General features: G+C 41.9%; 1 protein-coding gene and 1 long non-coding RNA gene across 2 annotated transcripts in view; both read right to left on the reverse strand.

Annotated features, from left to right (window-relative positions):
• Positions 1-27,162, reverse strand: part of bcas3 (BCAS3 microtubule associated cell migration factor) — a 700,663-nt gene that overhangs the window by 214,111 nt on the left and 459,390 nt on the right.
• On the reverse strand, positions 16,786-17,132 carry LOC117509361. The gene is made up of 2 exons (XR_004560388.1): positions 16,907-17,132; positions 16,786-16,876 (listed from the first exon to the last, which is right to left on the reverse strand). It is a non-coding gene; the product is annotated as an uncharacterized LOC117509361 (long non-coding RNA).

Genomic DNA, 27,162 nt, shown 5'->3' on the forward strand with positions numbered 1-27,162 from the left:
TTGGTTTGAATCATATTTGTCTAATAGATTACAATTTGTTCATGTAAATGGGGAATCTTCTTCACAGACTAAAGTTAATTATGGAGTTCCACAAGGTTCTGTGCTAGGACCAATTTTATTCACTTTATACATGCTTCCCTTAGGCAGTATTATTAGACGGTATTGCTTAAATTTTCATTGTTACGCAGATGATACCCAGCTTTATCTATCCATGAAGCCAGAGGACACACACCAATTAGCTAAACTGCAGGATTGTCTTACAGACATAAAGACATGGATGACCTCTAATTTCCTGCTTTTAAACTCAGATAAAACTGAAGTTATTGTACTTGGCCCCACAAATCTTAGAAACATGGTGTCTAACCAGATCCTTACTCTGGATGGCATTACCCTGACCTCTAGTAATACTGTGAGAAATCTTGGAGTCATTTTTGATCAGGATATGTCATTCAAAGCGCATATTAAACAAATATGTAGGACTGCTTTTTTGCATTTACGCAATATCTCTAAAATCAGAAAGGTCTTGTCTCAGAGTGATGCTGAAAAACTAATTCATGCATTTATTTCCTCTAGGCTGGACTATTGTAATTCATTATTATCAGGTTGTCCTAAAAGTTCCCTAAAAAGCCTTCAGTTAATTCAAAATGCTGCAGCTAGAGTACTGACGGGGACTAGAAGGAGAGAGCATATCTCACCCATATTGGCCTCTCTTCATTGGCTTCCTGTTAATTCTAGAATAGAATTTAAAATTCTTCTTCTTACTTATAAGGTTTTGAATAATCAGGTCCCATCTTATCTTAGGGACCTCGTAGTACCATATCACCCCAATAGAGCGCTTCGCTCTCAGACTGCAGGCTTACTTGTAGTTCCTAGGGTTTGTAAGAGTAGAATGGGAGGCAGAGCCTTCAGCTTTCAGGCTCCTCTCCTGTGGAACCAGCTCCCAATTCAGATCAGGGAGACAGACACCCTCTCTAATTTTAAGATTAGGCTTAAACTACATAATTATTGTATGGCGTTGCCTTACAATATAAAGCGCCTTGGGGCAACTGTTTGTTGTGATTTGGCGCTATATAAAAAAAAATTGATTGATTGACTGATTGATCATTTATAGGTATATGATAATAAGTAAATGCAGGATCTAATTTTTGAGATTTTGGCCAAAAAACTGAAACGTTCCCATTTTTTTGTCCAGTAAAACGACATTAATCCATATTCTGGTGTGACGGGAATCAGGACCAGATCCAATTCCCAGTTCAGACGGGCAAACAAATACAATATTTGGTAATGATAAATAATGACAAATATTTTAATGTCGACCGTAACTGACTTTTGCTCAGTGGTCATTAAAATCTAAAGAATGTTGTCTCAGAGACAAACAGATTCAGATGTCTTGGTGAATGAAGAGTTTCTCTGTCTGCAGCACGCAGTGTTCAGTGTGCAGACCCTCAGTAAGATCTGGAATATAACTGGGCGTCACTCAGCGTGCATCACACAGTCGTACGGTGCTGATATGTCTTAAACACAAATGATAATATCTGTAAGATAAACATGAAAGGTAGAAAAGGATCCGTGTTCTTTGACCTTCGTCGTAAGATGGAGAGAACAGAGGCGATGTCTGACCGTGTAAAGACACCGAACAGATGGTTTAGTTTTCAGGATGTGACTCATCCAAGCAGCTTCCTCACTTTTCAACATGAACGTATCAGTCGTACGACTGCTGGGACTGGAAACTGGACTGTTGTCCTGATCCTCCATCCATTTAGGCTTTTGTGGCACTTTAACATCACGTTGGCGGCGTTAGCGCTCGGTGTGATCAGCGCGTCTCTGAGGCTGCTTTTTCCTTCACACTTCATCGCCACATCGCAGCTAAATTTAAAAAAAAAAATGTTTGTCGAGAAAGAAAAATGAAAACAGGCAGTACAGCTGCACATTTCCAGCCACGCAGTAACACGCAGTGAGTGACGAGATAAATAAATGAGTGTGTCTGCTCCAGTTAGTAAAACACAAACGCTCAAGAACAAAATCATCACCTTTTAACTTCCCCAAATCAGACTGGATATAATGATGAAAAAGTGATGAGAAATTGATTAACTTTGATTTCAGACTGATAGAAAAACCAGTTCTGATGATGTAATATCACATAGATGTGTCTGCCACCTGCTGGACAGTTGGTAGATGCTGGATGGATGATGGAGAATTAGGAAGAGATGTGGCCTTGAGTGACAGAGACACTGTTTCAGCACAGAAATGTACAAAATCAGTGAAGGAATTTGTTATTTAATGTTTCAAAAACATTATGATGTAAAAGAAAAAAAACAACGTGGCCACGAACATAAACGTGACGGTGCAGAACCGCGGCGGGGGAGACCAGATGGTGCAGGTACACCTTTCTACCGATCACATCGGCAGGTGATTTCACCATCTTGGCCCTTATTGCCCACAACCTGTCCAGAGGTCAAAGCGGTTGGCCTGTGAGCAGACGATCCCCGGATAGATTCCCCATCAGACGGAAAAGTTACTCAAATCCCTGGAACAAAAGTCCTGAAGCCCCACGTTGGTCCCGGTGTGCAGGTGGCTCGCCTTGAATTCACACAAATACTGACACAGGTGTGTGTGTGTGTGTGTGTGTGTGTGTGTGTGCTGCAGAAACACAGCCTGTTTAAGCGTCACTTGTGTGCCAGATTCTTTAATTTCTTAAGCCTAGGTCTAGGTCTAGGCCTGGAGTAGGTCCCATGAGACCACCTATACAGTGTTGGAGGATAAAATGTAAGATGATTCAGGATGGAGCAGAGGAAGAAGCAGCGTTAACGGCGGCTGTGTGCACGTGTGAAAAAGACAAACTGATGGCGTTAAACAGACACGACACTCCAGGCTGAGTGCGAGTCCTCCTGCAGAAGCCATTAGTGCACGCTGCACCGCCACACAGCAAAACCGGTTTCGGCTTTGCGTGCCAACCTGTGAGTGGGTCTGTGAGTGTGTGTGTGAGAGTGCTTTTACAGCCGGCAGCTACATGCCTGTGTTTGCTATAAGACTCACACGTGACCCACATCTGACCTTGAACTTCTGAACTCTCACTTTTTAACATCATTCCCAGAAAGAATAAACACTTTCTTCCATGTCAAAGGAATCCAGGCTCGCCGCTCCCCTTCATTTCATCAACGAGGCACTTTCTACCGCTCGGCCTCCGGGGCTGCTCTGATTGCTGGGACGTCATAACACCCTCTGCACGAGTAGATTATGAACTCATCTCCAAACTGTCTAGAGACATTCTCCATGCTTTCTCAGATGAGTTGCACTTTGACCTCTGTGACCTTGGCTGAGGTGGCTTTGTGATGTTCCAGCAACAAACGGGTTAATGTTTGTTGCTGGAACATCACACTCACGTCGCCGACACAACATCAGCGGCTTCAGAACGCACATACACGCTGCCTGCACATATCACCAGCAGTCACGTGCAGTATATTAATATGAGGGTGTTCGATGGCTATTTAAAGGAAAATAAAAAGTGTTGATCTGAGTCCTGTCCACCCCCCGGCGCCTTCTCTGAGACATTTGAAATAATATGTGCAAAATACACAACAACACTGAACAGAAAACAGCCATTAAATGGTTGGCACTGATTCGTTAAGGAGCCATAAATCTTTTCACTTGTGTCTGCTTCCTGGATGCCGCAGCGCTGTGTGCCAGGCGCAGCCCAGTTAGAAGGGAAACACAGGTGTCACTCTGATTGGTTGATATTGTGCAAAGACGACAAAACTCCTTAAATAATGAGCACATTACAACAAACTCTTGAGCGCGCCCAGGTTTGCATCTTGAAGAGGAAAAACCCAAATACATCCAAAATACAATCCGAAAGTACTGCAACATTTTCACACATTTTAATTTGTTTATGCCATTTCAAATACAAAAAATACAAAAATAAAAATTTCTAAAATTATTTTCCTTAAACTCAAACTCAAAGCAAATCTGTACAACTTGATATTAATTAATTAAAAATATAAAAGCCAAGATGATGGGTTGCATAAGTAATGGAACACTTTGGTATAAAACCTGTAAATAATCAGTTTAATAGCCAGTTTTCTTCAGACAAGTCAGGGGATGGATACATGAACTGAATCATTTTGGCTCCACCTGCAGATTTTTTTCTTTTGTTACTGATTCCATGAATAGTTATTGCTGACCGGTTCTCACTCTGTTTGCTCATGTTTTGCAGGTTGAATTTTGAGAAACTTTGCCTGATGTGGTTCTGGTGAACTCCAGTTTGCGTTGAGGTGGTCTGGCGCTGAGCATCAATCAGTCAAATCCCACGTGGTGATACTCTGCCGGAAACCAGTGGACTGACCCGTCTGAGCTCGAGTGAATTACCGCTCAAAGTCAAGGAGTTCAAACCGCCTCAGATCATCTTTGTGAGATCAGAACAAATTGAGGTTGATCCCAACAGGCGGTTCAGAAGTTTCCAATTCAGAACTGTTCTACAGTCACACTCAAATAAGGTTCTGAACTTTAGGTAGGAATAGAAGGAAAGAAATCATGAATACAACTGGCTGGACTGAGGTTACTACGGAGGGAAGCTGGTCTCCTGACTTCGGGAAGGAACTCAGGTCACTATACGTAGAAGGAAACATCGGAAACATGAGACATCGGCATCAATTTGACCAGTTAACATTCAGCCTCGGCTCGTGTGTCATACATCACTGACAAAGTGAGGAACCTTGGGGTAATTTTTGATCCTTCGTTGTCCTTTGGCCTCCACATTAGAAATATTATGTGGACTGCTTTCTTCCACATGCGAAATATAGCGAAGATTCCTCCCATCCTGTCTATGGCTGATGCTGAGACCCTGATCCATGCGTTGATCTCTTCTAGATTGGACTACTGCAATGTTCTATTTTCTGGTTTACCATAGTCTGGCATTTGGGCTCTCCAATTGGTTGAAAATGCTGCAGCCAGACTTTTGACACAAAGCAGAAAGTTTGACCACATTACACCCATGTTGGCGTCTCTTCACTGGCTTCCTGTCCCAGTGAGATCAGATTTTAAGGTTCTGCTACTAACCTATAAAATTATTCATGGACTGGCACCTCCCTACCTAGCTGACCTAATTAAACCTTACGTACCGGCCCGGGCTTTACATTCTCAGGGTGCAGGACTACTTTGTGTCCCTAAGGTGAATAAGAAGTTTGTGGATCACAGAGCTTTCTCTTATCGTGCCCCTTTTCTGTGGAATGATCTCCCGGCATCAATAAAACAGTCAGATTCTGTGGAGACTTTCAAGTCCAGACTTAAAACGCACTTATTTTCCCTTTCATATGGCTAGCATACTGGTACAGTTTTGTTTTACGCTTTTTACTCTTTTAATTCATTTTATTAGTAATTGGAGTGTGCCGCGGCCTCAACTTTACCTAAATTCTGGGTCTTTTAGTGAAGATTAGGGCTAGTGGCTGGCGATCACCTTAGTATTTCTCTGTTTTTCTTGTTGTTTAATGTTGGCAAATTATACAGTATTTTTTGTCTTTCTGATGCCTGATTCTGTTTTTTCTCTCTGTTTAAGGTGCAGCTCCATCCAGAGATGGGAGTTGTATTCGTGTTGGCGATCCTCCTGTCCTGTGCACCAACAGCATTTCTTGTATATTTGTCCGTGAATTGTTCTGTGAATTGTTCTGTAATTTGTGTCTGTATCATGGCCCAAGCAGAGGGTCACCCCTTCGAGTCTGGTCTGCTTGAGGTTTCTTCCTCAGAGGGAGTTTTTCCTTACCACTGTTGCTCTGGGGGTTGGTAAGGTTAGACCTTACCTGTGTGAAGCGCTTTGAGGCAACTCTGTTGTGATTTGGCGCTATATAAATGAAAATAAATTGAAACTGAAATTGAAGGAAACCAATTCAAGTGGTTCTATAGCCAATTCTGGATTCTCTTGGACTTCCTGGGAAGGTCCTTCAGGGAGGAGATCTTGAGATAAACTTAGAATATATCTTATCTGGTTTGAGAATGCCCTGGATCTCCGAGGAGGACCTGCAGGTACAGTACGGGCTCTGACCCGGCTGCAGAAGCTGGATGCCAAATTCTTTTGTCGTCAGAAATGTGAATCTCGTCATGAAACAAAGGAATTTTTCTGAGGCAGGACGGGCACACATCCAGAGCTGATGTTGAAAGAGGCTGCTGAATATCTTATCACCTCATCCCGACACTTCCAAGCAGCCACTCTTCTTAATGCTGCCTTCGTCCTTCCCACAAACCTCCGGTTAATGCTGCGGCTACAACCATTAGCTTGCTCACGCTAATGCTGCAGGTTAATGGAGCCTCAGCGTCACAGCGGGAGCAGGAGCAACATCCACAGTCTGCAGCCCGCCAGCGCCACCTAGACCAGCTGGGTTCATCCAACAACAACGAAGCTCAGATTTTCTCTATACTTTAATCTTTGTTGTGAATCTGGACACCGGGAACTAATGGACAACATTTTCCCGGTGTTTCCCTTTCATATTCTGGGTCTTTTAGTGAAGCTTAGGGGTAGTGACCGGTGATCACCTTAGTATTTCTTCTGTTTTTCTTGTTGTTTAATGCTGGCAAATTATACTGCATTTTTTGTCTTTCTGATGCCTGATTCTGTTTTTTCTCTCTGTTTAAGGTGCAGCTCCATCCAGAGATGGGTGTGGTATTTGTGTTGGCGATCCTCCTGTCCTGTGCACCAACAGCAATTCTTGTATATTTGTCCGTGAATTGTTCTGTAATTTGTGGCTGTATCATGGCCCAAGCAGAGGGTCACCCCTTTGAGTCTGGTCTGCTTGAGATTTCTTCCTCAGAGGGAGTTTTTCCTTACCACTGTTGCTCTGGGGGTTAGTAAGGTTAGACCTTACCTGTGTGAAGCGCCTTGAGGCAACTCTGTTGTGATTTGGTGCTATATAAATGAAAATAAATTGAAAAAAAATTGAAATTGACAACATATCTGGTAGTACACAGTAATACTACATCACATGTGGTGGTACACGATAATACTACATCGTACGAGGTCTGTCAATAAAGTAACGGTCCTTTTTATTTTTTTTTAAAACTATATGGATTTCATTCATATGTTTTTACGTCAGACATGCTTGAACTCTCGTGCGCATGCGTGAGTTTTTCCACGTCTGTTGGTTACGTCATTCGCCTGTGAGCACGCCTTGGGAAGGAGTGGTCCTGCCCCCTCGTCGGATTTTCATTGTCTGGAAATGGCGGAATGAAAAGGACTTTTTTCCCATCAGAATTTTTTCAGAAGCTGTTAGAGACTGGCACCTAGAAACCATTCGAAAAATTTATCTGGCTTTCGGTGAAAATTTTACAGGCTTCATAGAGAATAAGGTCTGTTAGTACAGCTTTAAGGACCCCTTTAAGGACGCTTGGCGCGTCGCGCTCCGAGCTGCGACGATGCGGCACAAGCCACCGGACCATTTCTAAACGGATGGCTCTGTGGATACGAGACCGTCGTGTGCTCTTTCTCTGGTTATCACAAGAGCTGGACATCAGCCATTTTCCGGCAGATTTCACTTTTAACAAGAGATTTTGTCATGGAAAGCCGCACGGAGGCTTCGCGCGTAAACTGGACGTCAGATGTCGAGATTACGTAATTTTCTACTTTCACAGATTTGACATAAAACAGTGCCACGGGCACCGTAGCTCACCTGGATGATACAACACATCACAGTTTCAGCTAGAAAGATGGGTGTGGCAAAGATTGCATCAAGGTCAAAAGTTTAAAAAAATTTGAAGAACCGTCAAATATGTTTTAGAGCTACCTACTAGCTAACCTTGTACCAAATTTCAGCTAAATATCTTTAAAAACTGCTGACCAATGGCTCTAGGTAATATTTTTAATGTGGGCGCCATGACGGCTATAACTGAAATCAGATCCCAACGCCTCGAAGAAACTGTGGTGTCGTCATGGGTAGGAACATGCACACCAAGTTTCAACTTCACTGGTCCAGCGATTTCAGAGAAGAAAATGTTTTCACATGATGCGGCCGACGCACAGACGATGTCCCGCGGCGTGGACTCACCGGACCTTTGGTCCCGGTCAGCTAAAAGCGAGAAACACGTTACTGTCGGCAACTTTGTTACTTTTCCAAGAACATCAAAAGTTCTCGATGAAAAAGAATTAAAGAGACAAAAAATACCTCGTTTAATATTTCATTAGTATAAGAAAAACAAACAAATGACTTTTTCTTTTTATCGATACGCAAGCAATTTGTAAAAAATGATATACGTGGTGTGTCCATAAAGTAACGGTCCTTTTTATTTTTTTTAAAAACTATATGGATTTCATTCATATGTTTTTATGTCAGACATACTTGAACCCTCGTGTGCATGCGTGAGTTTTTCCACGCCTGTCGGTGACGTCATTCGCCTGTGAGCACGCCTTGTGGAAGGAGTGGTCCCGCCCCCTCGTCGGATTTTCATTGTCTGGAAATGGCTGAATGAAAAGGACTTTTTTCCCCATCAGAATTTTTTCAGAAGCTGTTAGAGACTGGCACCTGGAAACTATTTGAAAAATTTATCTGGCTTTCGGTGAAAATTTTACGGGCTTCACAGAGAATAAGGACTTTAACTACAGCTTTAAGGACCCCTTTAAGGACGGTCGGTGCGCCGCGCTCCGAGCTGCGACGTCGTGGCACAAACCACCGGACCATTTCTAAACGGATGGCTCTGTGGATACGAGACCGTCGTGTGCTCTTTCTCTGGTTATCACAAGAGCTGGACATCAGCCATTTTCCGGCAGATTTTACTTTTAACAAGAGATTTTGTCATGGAAAGCCGCGCGGAGGCTTCGCGCGTCACGACCGATTCGCTGATGAAGCGAGACAAAGGAACACCTCCGTTTCGGCATGCCAGAGGACAAGTTTGGACATGTCTATCTCGGCTTTCAGTGCTTACCAGTCGAGTAAGTATAAGAGAACTTGTGGAGAGCTGGACATGTCCAAACTTGTCCTCTAACACTTCGAAACGGAGGTGTTCCTTTGTCTCGCTTCATCAGTGAATCGGTCGTGACGCGCGAAGCCTTCACGCGGCTTTCCATGACAAAATCTCTTGTTAAAAGTGAAATCTGCCAGAAAATGGCTGATGTCCAGCTCTTGTGATAACCAGAGAAAGAGCACACGACGGTCTCGCATCCACAGAGCCATCAGCTTAGAAATGATCCGGTGGTTTGTGCCGCGACGTCGCAGCTCGGAGCGCGGCGCACCGACCGTCCTTAAAGGGGTCCTTAAAGCTGTAGTAAAAGTCCTTATTCTCTCAAAAGCCAGATAACGTTTTCGAATGGTTTCTAGGTGCCAGTCTCTAACAGCTTCTGAAAAAATTCTGATGGAAAAAAAGTCCTTTTCATTCTGCCATTTCCAGACAATGAAAATCCGACGACAGGGCGGGACCACTCCTTCCACAAGGCGTGCTCACAGGCGAATGACGTCACCGACAGGCGTGGAAAAACTCACGCATGCGCACGAGGGTTCAAGCATGTCTGACGTAAAAACATATGAATGAAATCCATATAGTTTAAAAAAAAAATAAAAAGGACCGTTACTTTATGGACACACCACGTAATTTGGGGAAATATGTCAGAGAGCTTTCCCAACTTACAGAGTAACAAATGCGATTTTTGGAGGCGTTTTCAGCAGCTGGAATTACAGAATTCCCAGTTTCTACTCAACTCAACATTATATTCTTTGAATCAGCTGATGTGCTGTGTGCCCCCTAGTGGACACTGGTGCAGACACAAAAATCCTCATGGGGTTTTGGTAGAGGCTGATGACTTCCTGGAGCTCCATGTGGCCCCAGGACTCGCGCATTATCAGCTGAAGGGCCACGCTGCTTTAACGCTCTTCAGTTAAAAGAAACACTGCATGACAGATCAAAGCACGGACAGCGCGGCGTGCACACACACACCAGCAGTGAGACATGGTGCACCTGATAACACATGCATTATCTCATTGCACGCCGACACAGAGTCCACGCACACGGTGATCAAAGCGAGGAATGTGATCAAAGATAAGGCCAGCAGTGGCGCCACAAAGGAGTCGTTCAGGGTGATGACTCTGAAGTTCATTCTGCAGCAGTGCTGCAGATTATTATTATTATCATCATCATTATTATTATTAAGCAACATTGCATATTATCATTATTATTACTCTTATTATTATTATTACTGCTACACCAGGGGTGCTCAAGTTCTGTCCTCGTTAGCAGGTTTTTAATAAGCCTTTCACTGGATTCAGGTGTGTTGGAGCAGGGAGACAACTAAGAGTGTCAGGAAGGTGGCTCTCGAGGACCGAACTTGAGCACCCCTGTGCTACACAATATTATGCATTATTATCATTACTTATTATTACTACTCTTATTATTATTATTATTGACATGCACTGAATTATTACTACATTATTATGATTATTATTACGACTACTATTACTCTTTCATATTATTATTACTTTTATAATTATCATTATTATTACTATTACTTTTATTAGTAGTAGTATTACTACGCAATGTATTATTACTATTGCATTATTAACTCATAATTATTATTACTATTACTTTTATTCTTAGTATTACTATGCACTGTATTGTTATTATTGCATTATTATTACTCTTACGATAATAACTATTACTCATTCTTAGTATTACTATGCACTGTATTATCATTGCATTATTATTACTCTTATAATAATGATTATTACCATTACTCTTATTATTATTATTAGTATTACTATACACTATATTATCATTGCATTGTTATTACTCTTACAATAATAATGATTATTACCATTACTCTTATTATTATTAGTATTACTATGCACTGTATTATTATAGCATTATTATTATTATTGCTCTTTTAATAAATCATATTTTACATAGATGAACTAAGGGCACAAACTGCTGCTGGTGGATGATGAGTCCTGATTTTAGTGGAAGGACATTTTATCTTATAACGTTATTCCAAAGCTGATATTTTTGAATCATTGTTTGAATTTTTATTTTGGATCTTTTTTCCTATGCCAGGTTGTTATAAGGACGTAATACAACTTTTGGAGTTTTCTTGGGGAAAAAAAAACAAACAACCTTGACCTTGCGTTTGTTTTTAGCGACTAGGCTAACTAGGTGAGCAGGCATGAAGACGCTAACATCTACAGCAGCCAGCGAGAACAAGTGCGACATTAATCAGAATGTGGTCACCTCACCTTTGACTCCAGTGATCTTTACCTAATGACTGATCTTTGGTTGACCTCACCAAGACACTTCTGCGTTCCATTAACAGATGTGAACCATGTTTGCCCATGTTTGGGTGAAAATACCGGTGTTCAGACCCCACTCACATGAAAACACCAGAGGTCAAAGTGTGAACATGACGTTAACTCACTGGTTTTTAAATTTACAGGATAAAAGTTAAAAACTAGCGCTGGCAGAGAAGCAATGTGCCCTCTTGTGTTGGGGCCCATGAACATGAGAGCCTGGACTCATCCTTGCACACAGACAGCTTTCGTTCCTAACAAGGTTCTGATGAATTTTCTTAAAGGTGGCGGGGCCGGTCAAACTGGAGCTGATCTGTTCCATCCGGCGTGCTGGATGCTTCCAGAGGCCGGAGCTATATGCCGCTGCCATGTGACGCCAAAGTGAAAGAATCTTTTATTGCTAATGGCTTACTTAGCCGTATACTAGATTAGCTTATCCCATTATGACACAACTGTGTGAGTTTTGTGCAGAAGTTAGAGGTTCACTTTGGGTCACTGAGTAACGACTATGGTAGCCGTCAGACGAGCCATAATTCACAGGAGTATGTCAGCGTCATACATGACGGCCAAAATACAACGCCAAGTACCGCCATTAAAAAAAGATTCTCACAAGGATAAACACATCCTCTGTGACCCCCGCCACCTTACCGAACATGCTAAAGCTAAGAGGCTAACCTTGGTGTGGTTGTTTTATTAAAGCATATTTTTGTGGGCTGGACGGCGGGTTTTGTGACCGGTGGTTTGGGTGCTCGCTTTAAAAATGATGACTGACATATTCTCTCAGTAACCACGACAAAATCATAGCACTAACGTCCCCAAGATGCCAATACCTGCATCCGGTGCGCTGCTCAGCGTGAGACCCGGAATCATGTGTTGCTGCTGCTTTCTGTCTACGTTTTAAATCTTGCTGTGTGTTTTTGGATGCATCAATTCCCTTTGTGTTTACTGCACATAAGGATGGCGTTATTTGTGAAAGTACTTCTTTTGGTGCTATTCCTCTGGACTTTGTTGAGGACATGCCAAACTTTTCAAGGAAGGTGAGCTTAAGCAAACCTACAGAAGAGATGCACTGCTTTCCCTCCGCGCGTCAGGAATGACACCTTTGGCGGATTTAGCTGAGGCTCTGGTGGTCCAGCCAACTCGCAATTTACGACAATGTTAGCGAGGCCGGATACGGCAGCATCTCCGCTGTAGTGGCAGCAGACCACCGCTGCCAGGCATGATTCTCTGTAATGCCCGGTCTTTGAGGAACAAAATGCAGGAGCTCCGGGTTACTGCCAAGGTATGTTTCGAGTACCGCGAGTTGAGCATGCTGGTTTTTGCGGAGACTTGGATACATGTGGATATACCGAGTTCTTTTATTGAACAGGAAGGCTTCTCTGTCATTCATGTAGATCGGACCGAAACTTCAGGGAAGAGCTACAGAGGGGGAACCTGTGCGTACATCAGCAACAGTTGGTGCAGAAATTACATCGTGAGGGAGACTGTATGCAACACTGATGTTGAGCTGCTGTGTCTCTCCCTGAGAACTTTTTATCTTCCTACAGAGTTTGGAAATCTTTTAATCTGTATTGTTTATGTCCCTTCCACTGGTAATGTGGCCCGGGCAGCAGCTCAGATTGCTGACTGTGTTCATCCTCAGCTGCAACGCACACCTGGGGCCCCCGTTTTTGTTATTAGAGATTTTAATCACTGGAAACTGGAAATGTCTCTCCCTGGCGTTGAACAGTACAGTCGTATGCAAAGGTTTGGGCACCCTGATAATTTTCATGATTTTCCTTTATAAATCATTGGTTGTCTGGATCACAAATTTCAGTTAAATGTATCATATAGCAGACGAACACACTGATATTTGAGAAGTGAAATGAAGATTCTAGTATTTACAGAAAATGTGCAATAATTATTTAAACAAACTTGGGCAGGTGCATAAATTTGGGCACCCTTGTCATTTTATTGATTTTAAAACATTTAACACTAATTATTTGAACACAAAATTGGTTTGGTAAGCTCACTGACACTTGACCTCCAATCATGAGAAATCCAATCATGAGAAAGGGTATTTAAGGTGGCCATCTGCAAATGTTTCCCCTCTTTGCATCTCTTCTAATGAGTGGCAACATGGGAACCTCTAAACAACTCTCAAATGACCTGAAAACAAAGATTATGCAAGATCATGGTTTAGGGGAAGGATACAAAAAGCTATCTCAGAGATTTCAGCTGTCAGTTTCCACTGTGAGAAACATAGTGAGGAAATGGAAGACCACAGGCACAGTACTAGTTAAGGCCTGAAGTGGCAGGCCAAGAAACATCTCAGATAAACTGAAGCAAAGGATGGTGACAACAGTCATAGTCAACCCACAGACCTGCTCCAAAGACCTACAACATGATCTTGCTGCAGATAGTGTCTCTGTGCATCGGACAACTATACAGCGCACTTTGTACAAAGAGATGCTGTATGATGCTGTAATGCAGAGGAAGCCTTTTCTGCGTACACGCCACAGACCGAGTCGCTTGAGGTATGCTAAAGCACATTTGGACAAGCCAGCTTCATTTTGGAATAAGGTGCTGTGGACTGATGAAACTAAAATTGAGTTATTTGGACATAACAAGGGGCGGTAAGCATGGCTGAAAAAGAACACAGCATTCCAAGAAAAACACTTGCTACCTACAGTAAACTTTGGAGGTGGTTCTATCATACTGTGGGGCTGTGTGGCCAGTGCAGGTACTGGGAATCTTGTTAAAGTTGAAGGTCACATGGATTCCAGTCAATATCAGCAGATTCTTGAGAACAATGTTCATGAATCAGTGACAAAGTTGAAGTTGCGCCGGGGCTGGATCTCTCAACAAGACAACGACCATAAACACTGCTCAAAATCTACTGAGGCATTCATGCAGAGGAACAAGTACAACATTCTAGAATGGCCATGTCAGTCCCCAGACCCGAATATTATTGAAAATCTGTGGTGTGATTTTAAGCGGGCTGTCCATGCTCAGAAACCAACAAACCTGAGATGTTTTGTAAAGAAGAATGGTCCAAAATACCTTCAATCAGAATCCAGACTCTCATTGGAAGCTATAAGAAGGCTGTTATTTCTATTATTTCACTCTAGATAACAAGGTTTTAGACAAATGCTATGGAAACATTAAAAATGTGTATAGTTCTAGAATGAAGCCTCCACTGTCAAATTCTGACTATAATACAATCCATTTAATTCCTACACACAAGACTGTGTTGTAGAGAAAGAAACAGACAAGGACCGTGTCTACATCATGATTTAGATATAAATGAGGTCACAGAAACAATAACGGACTATATTAAGTTTAGTGTTGACTGTGTGGTTCCCAAAAAGAACATTATTGTGTATCCCAACAACAAGCTGACACCCACAGAATTAAGTTACTGTTTAGTGGGGTTTATAAGGGTAAATCCACAGGCCCTGATGGCATTTCTGCTTTTCTTTTAAAGACCTGTGCAGAAGAGCTCACTCCAGCTTGGTGCCCAGTTTTTCAACAGTCTGTAGATAGATAGACACACACACACACACACACACACACAGATCTGAGTAGAATGGACTGTATTATCATATGTTTTTATGTCAGCCAAGCTTGAACCTTCGTGCGCATGTGTGAGTTTTTTTACGCATGTCGGTTGCGTCATCTGCCTGTGGGCAAGCTTTGAGTGAGCACTGGTCCACCCGTCTCGTCGTTTTTTCATTGCGAGGAAATGGCGGAATGATTTGGGCTTTGTTCCATCAGAATTTTTTCAGAAACTGTTAGAGACACGCAGCTAGAAACCATTCGGAAAATTCACATGGCTTTCGGTGAAAATTTTATGGGCTTCACAGAGATTAAGGAGTGTTAATACCGCTTTAAGGATGGCCCACAATGGCGCACAGCGCGTCGCGCTCCGAGCCGCGATCGACAGGCTGAAACGACCATTTCATTTCTAAACGGATGGCTGTATGGATCCGGGACCATCGTGTACAATTTCTCTGGTTATCACAAGAGCTGGACATCAGCCATTTTCCGGCAGATTTCACTTTTAACAAGAGATTTTGTCACGCAAAGCCGCGCGGACGCTTCTCGCGTCACGACAGATTCGCTGATGGAGCGAGACAAAGAACACCTCCGTTTTGGAGTGTCAGAGTGTCCCAACTTGTCCTCTGACACTCCAAAACGGAGGTGTTCTTTGTCTCGCTCCATCAGCGAATCCGTCGTGATGCGCAAAGCCTCCGCGCAGCTTCATGTGACAGAAATACTGCAGCACAGACTTGTTAGATCAAGTCTGTTCTTTACAAATGGTGAGCAAGCAGGATTCTTTAAACACGGACAAACCAACCCGCATGGTAACAGCATCCATGAGGACGGAGGCAGAGAAGCCCGCCAAAAACTGAAGTGGGGGGACAATCTTCATATCAGGTAAACAAAACCACGAGACGGTGAGCAAACTCAGGAAGAACGGTAACAACAGTGAAGGTCGGCAACAGGAAAGCAAACGCGGGGGGGTAACATGGCAGAAGACTGACATGGGACCAAGATGTTCTGGATCGCTTAATTTGGAGGAGGTGAGAGACTAACTAGTGCATGTGACAAACAACAAGGAAATAGATGTGCAAATGAGAAGGAAACCAGAGTTCCAATGAACAGGAAGAAAAGACGTGAAAACAAACACAGACCAAAAGCATCAAAATAAAAGTACCAAGGGAACTGAACAGCATCTGAACATAACACGGTTGAGCAGCTTTACACGACAGCTCCTGATACACGTGTGTGTGTGAGTGTGCACGTGAAGGCGTCGCATTCACAAAAAAGAAAAAAAAAAAAAAGAAAAAAATCAGTCAGCTTGTGAACTCACTACGAACTATTATCTCTGAGACGAAACAGAGATCAAACTGAATGTTATAAAAAATACACAGGCGGTTAAATTGGTTTTTATAGGTTTATTAAAGAGAGACTTTTGTTTCTGCACACATCAGTTAAAAGGGCAAAATATGACAACTTTATTCTTTTAACTTTTCACATTACTCACATGAATTATCAGATTTTTTGTGTAATTCCATTTGTAGAATAAATTATAAATAATGGATAAACTGTTCAACACTAAACTGCTTAAACTGTTCAACTGTTTTTTCTTCAAATGCAACTTTCCTTTACTACAACTTGAATTTCAAAGTCAGAGTTTATGAAAAATTAAACATTTCCAACTTAATTTGTCAACATATGTGTTAATAAAAGATTTAAAATGTAAATTTTTAATTTTTAAAAGTGAAACATTTCTTTCCCCTTTTAACAATGATTGCTTTAGGCTATCTGAAGAATAAATTGCCACCTTATCATCTTAATACAACTGTAACATGTTTGTGTGTAAAAGCAGAAGTTGTGTTTGTGTCATCGGCGTTTGTGTCACATGAGTGTGTGTGACATAACGTGGATGCAGAAATGAGGGCATCACACAAGACATTTTGATTGGCCGGTGTGACACACATCACACTGGCCGAAGCTCGGGGGGAGGGGCTAACGTGTCGAGCTGGAGCCATGAGTTGTTTGTGTTTTGTTGATCCCATTGTGTGTGTCAACAAGCCGCCTCATTCAGCGCCTGTGCGGCGAAGCTGTGCTAACGAGCATTGCCTCTGGCTGGGTCCGGGTCGCCTGGCGCCGACCCACGGGCGTGTGTGGTAAACAGGTCAGGGAGGGAGGAAAGGCGACAATGACTCAGAGTCAAGCCTCATCAAAAGACAAAGAACCTCAACTGAATCTAAGGATTTTCAGGGAAAAATATGAAAAACAACAGAAGACCCACAAAGCCAAGAACTCCCCACTGAAAGCACAAATGCTAACGCTAACATTCAGGCAGCAAAACGTCAACAAAGTCACTTTGGTCAGACCTCCCGAGCAGGAGGCCGAAGGGCATTTCACACCAGAACTCTTCAGTCCTATTGGGCCGAGCTTTGGTGCGGTTTAATACAAACAGCAATCACACTCGGGTGCCGAAATAATGACCCTCGCAGGGACCCTTTGATACATTCATCTGAGCCTGAAATAACCAAAAATAAACAAATAAAGATCATTTCTGAGTGCAGTAGACAGAAGAATAGCATGAAATCCTCATTAAATGGAAATATGCATCTTTCAAAAACTGAGAAAAAACATTCTCTTGCATGAATTCATTATTTGTTTTATATGACACCTAAATAGACAACAGCGAAGTCAAAGTCCATGTGCTATGGAAAACATACTCATGTTATGGTCGTTCAACGGAGCGGGACATGTATGGGATCAAAATGAACACAAAATATGACCTCATCTTTAAATAAAAAGTAAGTTCCTTCGGCTGCTCACTTGTTTGCACTCGGGGTCGCCACAGCAAATCCAAGGTAGATCTGTATGTTGAATTGGCACAGGTTTAAATAATTTAAAAAAATGATTTCTTCTATGTTAGCAAACCTTTGGGACCTTGATGAAGGTATAAATTTATTTATATACATTATAAAGCTTACCTGTTCCACCAGAAGGATCTATGGCCTTGGTGAAGGAATTCGGGTCCCCCTTCTCATTTATCTACTACCCCCCCGCCTGCTGCTGCCTAGTAACGGCAGACTTTACACACACATGGACAGAAACTGACAGAAACTAAACTCATCTGCACATGACGCATGTCTCTCTCCTTCCATCCCTATTACCCCCCCCCCCCCCCCGTGTCTTTCCATTCCCCTCACCCTGGCTTCCTCCCTGTCACCTCGAAGGCAGCGCTGTTTTTACTGCTGCAGCCTTCACCCACTTTACCTCAATTCGGATGACGGACTGCTTCAAGTTTAGTGCACATAAACAATGTCAAATGTATATGTGTTGTCTTTAATTCTGATGTGTGCCATTATTACGGTAAACAGGTAATAATTGTAGATTAATTGCTGTATCTTGTCTGAGGTAATTGGAGTGTAAAAGTAATTTCATTGTTGTTGCACTTGTGTAATGACAATGACAATAAATCTCATCTCATCTCTCAAATCATTGTTCCACTAAACTGGTTTAAAACACAGTGAAAGTGTTTTAAACAGATCTTAAATGACCGATTCGTCAGAGTTAAAATTTGTTGAAGAACCTTAAAAGGATTTCACAAGGATTCACTGTGTTGAACAAGGTAATACTGAGCCAGATTGCAGGCACTTAAAGGCCCGGTCACACGGCACGTAACGAAGGACAACAAAGCCCAAATGAAACAAAAAATCTGGACTTTGGTTGACTTTGGTTGGCATCGTTTAACCTTTGCTCAGCTTCGTTTCTGCAGCTGGTGCTTCGTCAGGATTTTTAAACTCTCGAAAAATTTGAACGAAGGGCAACGAAAACCTCAATTCGTCCGTATATCGTTCTTGACTATTTTTATTCGTTTGCTTAATTTTTGTAATGTTAGCGTTTAATTTGACTTCGTTCGACCAGCTGAATGTTTTCACACAGTGCAGCAGCCATTTCTGAGCGCTGCTGCTGCCGCTGCGTTCATGCACCGTTGGAAATTACAGGGCAAACTCAGCCTATTTGCTTGGATTTTTTTTTTTTTTTTTTATCTGGGTGGGGGGTCAGCTTCACTGGGCTCAGGCACCTTATATATGCCAGAATTAATCTTTTGTGTGGATATAATTACAACCCCAATTCCAATGAAGTTTGGACGTTGTGTAAAATATAAATAAAAACAGAATACAATGATTTGCAAATCCTCTTCAACCTATATTCAATTGAATACACCACAAAGACAAGATATTTAATGTTAAAACTGATAAACTTTATTGTTTTTGTGCAAATATTTGCTCATTTTGAAATGGATGACTGCAACACATTTCAAAAAAGCTGGGACAGTGGTATGTTTACCACTGTGTTACATCACCTTTCCTTCTAACAACACTCAATAAGCGTTTGGGAACTGAGGACACTAATTGTGAGTGTCATGATTGGATATAAAAGGAGCATCCCCAATAGTCTCAGCCATTCACAAGCAAAGATGTGGTGAGGATCACCACTTTGTGAGCAACTGCTTGAAAAAATAGTCTACAGTCCATAATATAATCAGAAGATTCAGAGAATCTGGAGAACTTTCTACATGTAAGCGGCAAGGCCTAAAACCAACATTGAACGCTCGTGATCTTCGATCCCTCAGGCGGCACTGCATTAAAAACCAACAACGTTGTGTAAAGGATCTTACCGCATGGGCTCAGGAAGCACTTCAGAAAACCATTGTCAGTTAACACAGTTCGCCACTACATCTAATTATTATCATTATCATCAAGTAGTTAAAATGGGTTGCACATTCAGGACAGTTTCAGACATTTTAATATTGCTTTTAATAAAGAAAACCATTTTAAAGATATCAGAAAAGACAGAAATCAGATCCACAAGATGGACTGATGTAAGGAGTGAGACGGAGGGAAATAAAGGACAGAAGAGTCCAGGGAGGCCAGTCACGTGAGCCAGATCAAAGGAAGAGCTGGGGGAGGATGTGGGTGAGAAAAGGAGGCCATGTCATCCTCCATCAGCACAACCAGCCCGCTCTCTTTTTTTTTTTTCCCTCCACCAGCAGCGAGCTATTTCTACGCGGCAGCGAGTGTCTGAGTGAGTGCTGGAGGTGAGGTTTGGGGCCGAAGCCATTAAAGTTCTGTTAAAACACTTCTGATGCTGTCGGCTGATGGCCAAAGCAAAGCAGAAGAAAAAGAAAAAAAAAGGAAAAGAAGCAGCACGGGTGAGTGCCGGCTCAGCGGCCGGATCGCGTGCTCCATCGGCAGCCTGTCAATACTGCGAGGACAGAGGTGCGAGATGAGTCAACAACCTAATTCTGACATCAAACTTTGATGGGCAGCAGACAGGACGAGCCCAATGGAGCGAGCGCAGACAGAAAGTGGTTCGCTGCTAACGCTTTCTGCCACCACCTGACCTTCACTCCTCAGAACCTTTTAAAAAGCCGCCGCTTTTATTACGACAAACACGCAGGGTCGCACTTTCCCGGCGCTGACCAGCGGCTGAATTACATTTGGAGCCTTTTAGGTCTAATAGTGACCCAGCAGCTCACGCACTTTGCAGAAGCTCTCTCGGCCGCGCGCTGAGAGAGTCACTGCTTTATTTATTAAATATGGCCTGGGATAAGAAACCGCACAGCCCGGCACAGCAACAATTTTAAGAGTGCAGCTTTTAATGGATTTCCAACACGCCAGATGACACAGCAGTCAGCTGGAGCCACGGTTTGGTGGAAACACCTCCAGAGTTTGTCCTGGGATGTGCGCGGCGGTCACGTTAGCGAACGAACACAGTGTGACAACATTTAACCCAATGAAGAAGAGAAATGAAGGTCAGGTCACTCAGGCTCCCAGGGTCGGTTTGAATAACTAGCGTGCACTCAGAGGGTACATACATCCGCCAAGAGCCACGCGGTCAGCTGACCCTCCTGTCAAATGTCTGACCCCACGGACTGAGTGCTGCAGCAGGTTATGATTTATTTATTTATTTTTCTTTATTTAACCAGATAAAACATGCATTGAGGTCATGACCTCTTTTACAAGGGTGACCTGGCTAAGAAAGACAGAGCATAGGTCATAATAGACAACTAAACAACATCAGTCTGTTATTAAAGCCAACCTATCGTCACCCAGCTCATCCAACGTGTCGTGTTTGTGTGCAAACCCTTTACTCGCCTCAGGGACGGAAAACATTCAACTCAACCCCCCACGCAGGTCTTTACCTCCACAAACCAGGTCACTGAAGGTGTTCTGGACCTCTGAGGAATCGATCTGCTTCACCTGAGCCCTTGACCAGGTCTACCAGTCCACTCATGCGAGGCCCGTCTCCTGCTGCACTCACAGCAGGTGGTACCATTTTTTGGTGCTGGATAACACAAATGTTTTTATTGGATGATCTACTTGGACACCGGCAAATCAGCATAACTGTAACATTCATCTACCATATCACCAGAAAGCAGCAGTTTGACTTAACCAAATCTGACCACGGAAGGTTACCGGACTCTAGAGCTGCCACAAACGACTATTTTGATAGTCGACTAGTCAATGATTATTTTTGTGATTAGTTGACTAGTCAGAATATACATAAATTGCAGCTTATCACATTTTATCAATATCAATACCATTATAGATTCCACATATCAATTTGATTCCTTATCGGTTCCCTTATCAATACCTCCTGTGAATTTTCTGTGTGCTACAAGTAGGCTTTATAGGTTTTCTATGTTAACAACATTTTATTGAGTCTTAAAGTAAATAAATATGAAATTGGTCACTGGATCCTTGATCTCTGGACAGAAATAAACTCTACATAGTGGATCCTTGATCTCTGGACATAAATAAACTCTACATAGTGGATCCTTGATCTCTGGACATAAATAAACTCTACATAGTGGATCCTTGATCTCTGGACATAGACAGAAAAAAATCTGTAGTTTTTGTCAAAAGCATTTCCTTTCAGACATTAACAGCATGGATGTCTCTCCATACGTCTGAGCTGATCTCAGCTGGCTGCTGGAGTCTGCAGGTCTGCAGCCGTACAGTCTTGGGCTGCTGCACATCAGCCAGGATGTCTCATTTTGGGAGGAAAAAACAAAGACATTTTGATTGATTGCAGTTTATTGTTTGTATTACAACATTTGAAAAGAGGTATAATTTGATTTAAATGGTGATTCGCTTTGAAGTTATTAATTCCGAGCAGACTCTATCTTTCTAACTTGACTCGGCGGCGCAGCGTTTGGAGCAATGGAACGGAGGACGATTCTCATTTCTTTCTCGCAACAAGACAGGAGTCCCAGTTAGTCACTTTAATCTGCACAAAGGTGACTCATGATTGACATATTTAAATGGATTTGAGAGGGGATAAGAAGCAGAGTTGCCGCTTCTGAAGAGGAGCGAAGCAAAGATCCAACAAAGCAGCAGATCAAAGCACTGCTTCATTGGTTCAAAGTTCAAAACAAATTACTCGTCAATTACTAAATTAGTTGCCAATGGTTTCAATAGTCAACGTCATCATGACTAGTGAACTAGTCATGGCAGCCCTACAGGACACCACGCCTTCAAAGGAAGGAGTGCAAGCATTGTTACGGCAGCACAAGGAAAGGCAAACCCAAAGCCAAGAATAATATTTATTATTTTTTATAAATAATAAACAACATAAATAAACAACAATAAATAAAGAACACACAAAATAAAAACAATTATTTTCTTGTGTTTTACAGAAGACGCATGAAACAAGCAAAGAAAAAAAATTGATATATTTAATGTGTTTAACTTTTTTATGTATTTAATTGAATTTGAACATTTGAACATGTTTAAGTTTTTAATGTGTGTAACATGTTTCATGTTTTAACATGTTTAACATTTTTAACATGTTTAACAAGTTTAAGTTTTTAATGTGTTTAATATGTTTCAGGTTTTTAACATGTTTGAGTTTTTGATATGTTTAACATTTTTGCGCAGGGGTGGTGACCAAGTGGTTAGTGTGCTTGGTTTCAGTGCGAAGGTTCTGGGTTTGCAGCAGCAGAGTGACAACACAGTGTATAAGAAATTGGAAAACAGCTAATATATACAACCACATACAAGATAGTACTAATTTGTATGTCTACATGGTGGTGGACAAGTGGTTAGTGCATTTGGTTTCAGTGCGGAAGGTTCCCGGTTCAAACCCCACCACTGCCACATTTCCCCATGTAATGTGGAGTTGCATCAGGAAGGGCATTTGGCGTAAAACCTGTGTCAAATCAACATGCAGATTGACCTTGGATCTCCTGTGGCGACCCCAAGTGAAAACAAGGGAGCAGCTGGAGGGACTTACTGTTATGTGAAAATTCAGTAAGGTATATCTTATATATTATATTCCAATTCTAAGGTGGAACTATGCCAGTATACAAAGGTATATCTAAATATCTAAAAAGGAAGAGTAAAATAGGAGAGTAGAAAAGAGTAGAGTAGAGCCACTTAGGTTCCTGGTCTTGAGAACCAGGGATGGTAGGTTAAAAAGCTTTTTTATCCCATGGGAACTCTCCCTAACCACCCAAGCAGCTCAAGAAAAAGGTATAAATAATAAGACATAAGAAGGATAAGACATCACAGGAGAAGACTGTTATCAAACACAAAGGAACCTACTATTTTGTAAGCTACGATGAACATTGCTAAGGCCGGCTAGATAAGCTAACGTTAGCTGTTAGGTATAACTAATTGTATCCCACTCCTCCAATATTTACTTAAATATAATAATATTAAAAAGGGGGGAACAAAAAAAGTGTGTACAAATATATATGGAGACATAAGTACATATATTTGCAGAAAAGAGAAAAACGGCGGGTGTTTAATCACCAAACCTTGCAGCTGCCAGTGTTACACATCTTGCTGTATCTTCTTCTTTTGCTATATTTTTAACACAGTATTCAGTAGCTTCGCCCTGGTGTGGGAACATTGTTGAACATGTTTAATACGTTTAAGTCATTAATGTGCTTAACAAGTTACATGTTTTTAACATGTTTATGTGCTTTAATGTTTCATGTTTTTAGCATGTTTAATGTGTTTAACGTTTTAAGTTTGTAAAGTGTTTAGCATGTTTTATAAGTGTTTCATGTTTTTAACATGTTTCATGTGTTTACCATGTTTACATTTTGAATGCGTTTAACATGTTTATGTGTTTAACATTTTTTAACGTTTTTTTTTTTTTTACATTTTTAACATGTCTAACATGCTTTAATATGTTTCATGTTTTTAGCATCTTTAATGTGTTTAACAGGTTTAAGTTTGTTTTAAGTGTTTAGCATGTTTTATAAGTGTTTCATGTTTTTAACGTTTAATGTGCTTACCATGTTTACATTTTGAATGTGTTTAACATGTTTATGAGTAACATTTTTAACATGTCTAACGTGCTTTAATATGTTTCATGTTTTTAGCATGTTTAATGTGTTTAACATGTTTAAGTTTTTAATGTGTTTAGCATGTTTTATAAGTGTTTCATGTTTTAACATGTTTCTGTGTTTAACAAGGTGGCAAGACGACACCTGTGGTGGCACGCCGTCAGCCCCCTCTCTCGTTTGCTGGGTATTTTGTTGTTTGCAGTTCATTTTCTGCTTTGTGTGTCTTGCCAGGACGTCTCCGCTCTGGTTGTTTATAACTGCCAGACTCTTTTCGACATTAATGCTCTTCGTGAGCCGCTGCTGTCATCAGGGTCCAGGCTGGGAAAGCCTCACCCTGATCTGCCACCTGTGCTCGTGGAAATCCCGGTGCACCTGCTCCGTTTCCCTTGTGCTTCTCTTCGGAGAAGATACTTTAAAAGACGTGGAAAACAGAGCGGTGAGTCTGTGAAATTTAAGGCTTACCTGGCAGCCTTCGCTGGAGGGTTTGATCCTTGTCTCCTCCAGGACCGATGCTACTTTTATATGTGGGAGCGCTTGCTGTGCATGAAGGGCTGTTGGATCCATTCTGTCTTTCCTGGACCATTGTCTCTGATGACAGGACTGACTCTGCCCAACCTGTGCCCGTCCTCGCTGAAGCTTCCTGCTACTTCTTCTCACTGGGCCACGGAGGTTCTACGTCGGTGCCGTCAGCTGCGGGCCCGCAGACACAGTGTTTTAGTTTTAGGTAGGAGGGGTCTGGTTAGGTTAAAAACTCCAGCTTTTATTGGCTTCTGGTTTATTCTTCTCTACAAGAGTCAAGACAGAAGTCAGACTACCAGAGCAAGAATTTTAGCTGAGGAAGCTTCTGTGATTTGAAGCGAAACGTCCTCACGTCAAGCAACCCAGTCCAGTCGAAGATTCAAGCTTCTCTACCAGAAGGTTTGACCACATTACACCCATTCTGACATCCCTTCATTGACTTCCTGTCTGTTTGAGGTCAGATTTTAATGTGCTGTTATTGGCCTATATCGTTCACGGACTGGCACCTCCCTACCTGGCTGACATGGTTGTACCGGCTCGGCTTTGCGCTTGCAGGGTGCAGGACTGCTGTGTGTTCCCAGGGTGAATAGTAAGTCTGCGGGTCACAGAGCCTTTTCTTATTGTACCTGTGGAGCGATCTACCTGCACGGATACAGCAGTCAGACTTTGTGGAGATTTTGAAGTCCAGATTAAAGACATGTTTTTACCCTGTTTTAGTCGTTAGTATTTTATGTGATTGCGTGTTTTCTTTTATTCTTTTTATCTTTTATGTTTTTACTCTTTTATTGTGGTTATTTTAGTCTTTTGATTCATGTTGGTCTTGTGTTGTGTGAAGCAACGTCCTGAGTTGGCGCTATACAAATTAATAAAATTTGAATTTGAACATTTTAACATGTTTAATGGTTTTAATGTCTGTGTTTTAATATGTTTCATGGATTTAACACATTTAATATGTTTAAATTATTAATGTGTTTAACATGTTTATGTGCTTAATGGTTTTAACATTTTTAACATGTTAAACGTGGTTAAAATGTTTGGTTTTAATGTGTTTAACTTTTTCAAAGCTTGTTCAACAAGTCTCATGTTTGTTAACATGCTTCATGTGTTAAAGGGTTTTAACATGTTTAATGTGTTTACATCAACATTCAGCTCACATATGATTAAAGATTTTCTGGCTCCACTGGATAAACTCTTATTTCCAATAAATCCTTTATCCAGTGACACTTTCTGCTCTTGACTTCCACAACAAAGACGAAGCTGCATAAAAAATACAATAAGTTAAATAAGCAATGAGGTACATTAATCTGACATACAACATGTAGACACTGAAGAGCTCACGGACAAAGAAGAAGAGCTGAGGTTAAGTAGGAACGAACGTCAATTATATACACCCACATCAAACCATCCCAGAGTCCCGCTTCAGCGTTGCTGCTTCAGAGCAGGACGACACCGAATCAGAATCAGTGTCTCATCGACTATTAATCCCCAACTATTAATTAGACCCGAACACAGTGACAGGTTTCTATCAAACACCAGACTGTGACGTCAGAGAGCACACACTGGAACACAAAATACTCAGGAGGGCTATGTAACTTTGTGAAGCTTACATTTACAGCTCTCTGATGTCATAAAGTCAGCTCTTTAATCACACAGAGTAAAATGAAAAGAATGTGATCAGAGAAGAGAAATAAATCATCAACTCTTCCTGGACATAAAGACAAAACTTCAAACTCGGTGCCCGACTTTACCAAACAGACAGCAACGATCACAAAACCTGTCCAAGAAATGTTCATGGTTTGAACAGAGTTTAGGATCCAGTGATGATCAGTAGGACTGGAACCTGAGACTCATCAGACAACACTCAGCGCACACACAGGTGACATGGGTTGGAATCCCATTTGCTGCTGAATATGAATTTGTTCAACACCCTGAACCTGACAAGAGGTATGTCCTGAAGGACCAGTAGCTCCACACAAAATGGTACTACAGAGGATAAGGACAGGTTTTTGGGCAAACACTGAGAAGCTGTGAAATGCACCAAGAATGGTGCATTTCACCGCTCACACCACCATACACAAGGTGGTGTGAACTTCTCAATATCTCCAACCTGGACAACTGAGAAACTGAAATACACACAGACTCTATGCACGCTGTCTCTCCAGGACTCTGATCTACATCATACTGTTCTGTACTGATTTCTTTTCCCACCACTCTGCACAATGAGCTATTTTAGCCAACGTGGCTTGCTGATGCCGCACAGCCTTCACCTTACTGGGGAAGACACTGCCATCTTGTCTGCAAACATAGAAGGAGCTCTACAGGGAGGGTTTAGGAATTTACAGCAGGCCACGGAGCAGGTGATTACAGACCATGCAAGGCTTATGACAAATGTGGTTGTGGAATCCATTATCTTTGTGGGGAAATTAGTGCAGAAAATCCAGTATGGTGATAGTGCAGTTTCTCTGCCAAGGAGGGAAATTCAACAAGTTGAGACTGTGGCCTGCTTCCATAGACGTGTCCATA

Source organism: Thalassophryne amazonica, chromosome 4 (assembly GCF_902500255.1).
Source record: "Thalassophryne amazonica chromosome 4, fThaAma1.1, whole genome shotgun sequence".
NCBI classification, from domain to species: domain Eukaryota; kingdom Metazoa; phylum Chordata; class Actinopteri; order Batrachoidiformes; family Batrachoididae; genus Thalassophryne; species Thalassophryne amazonica.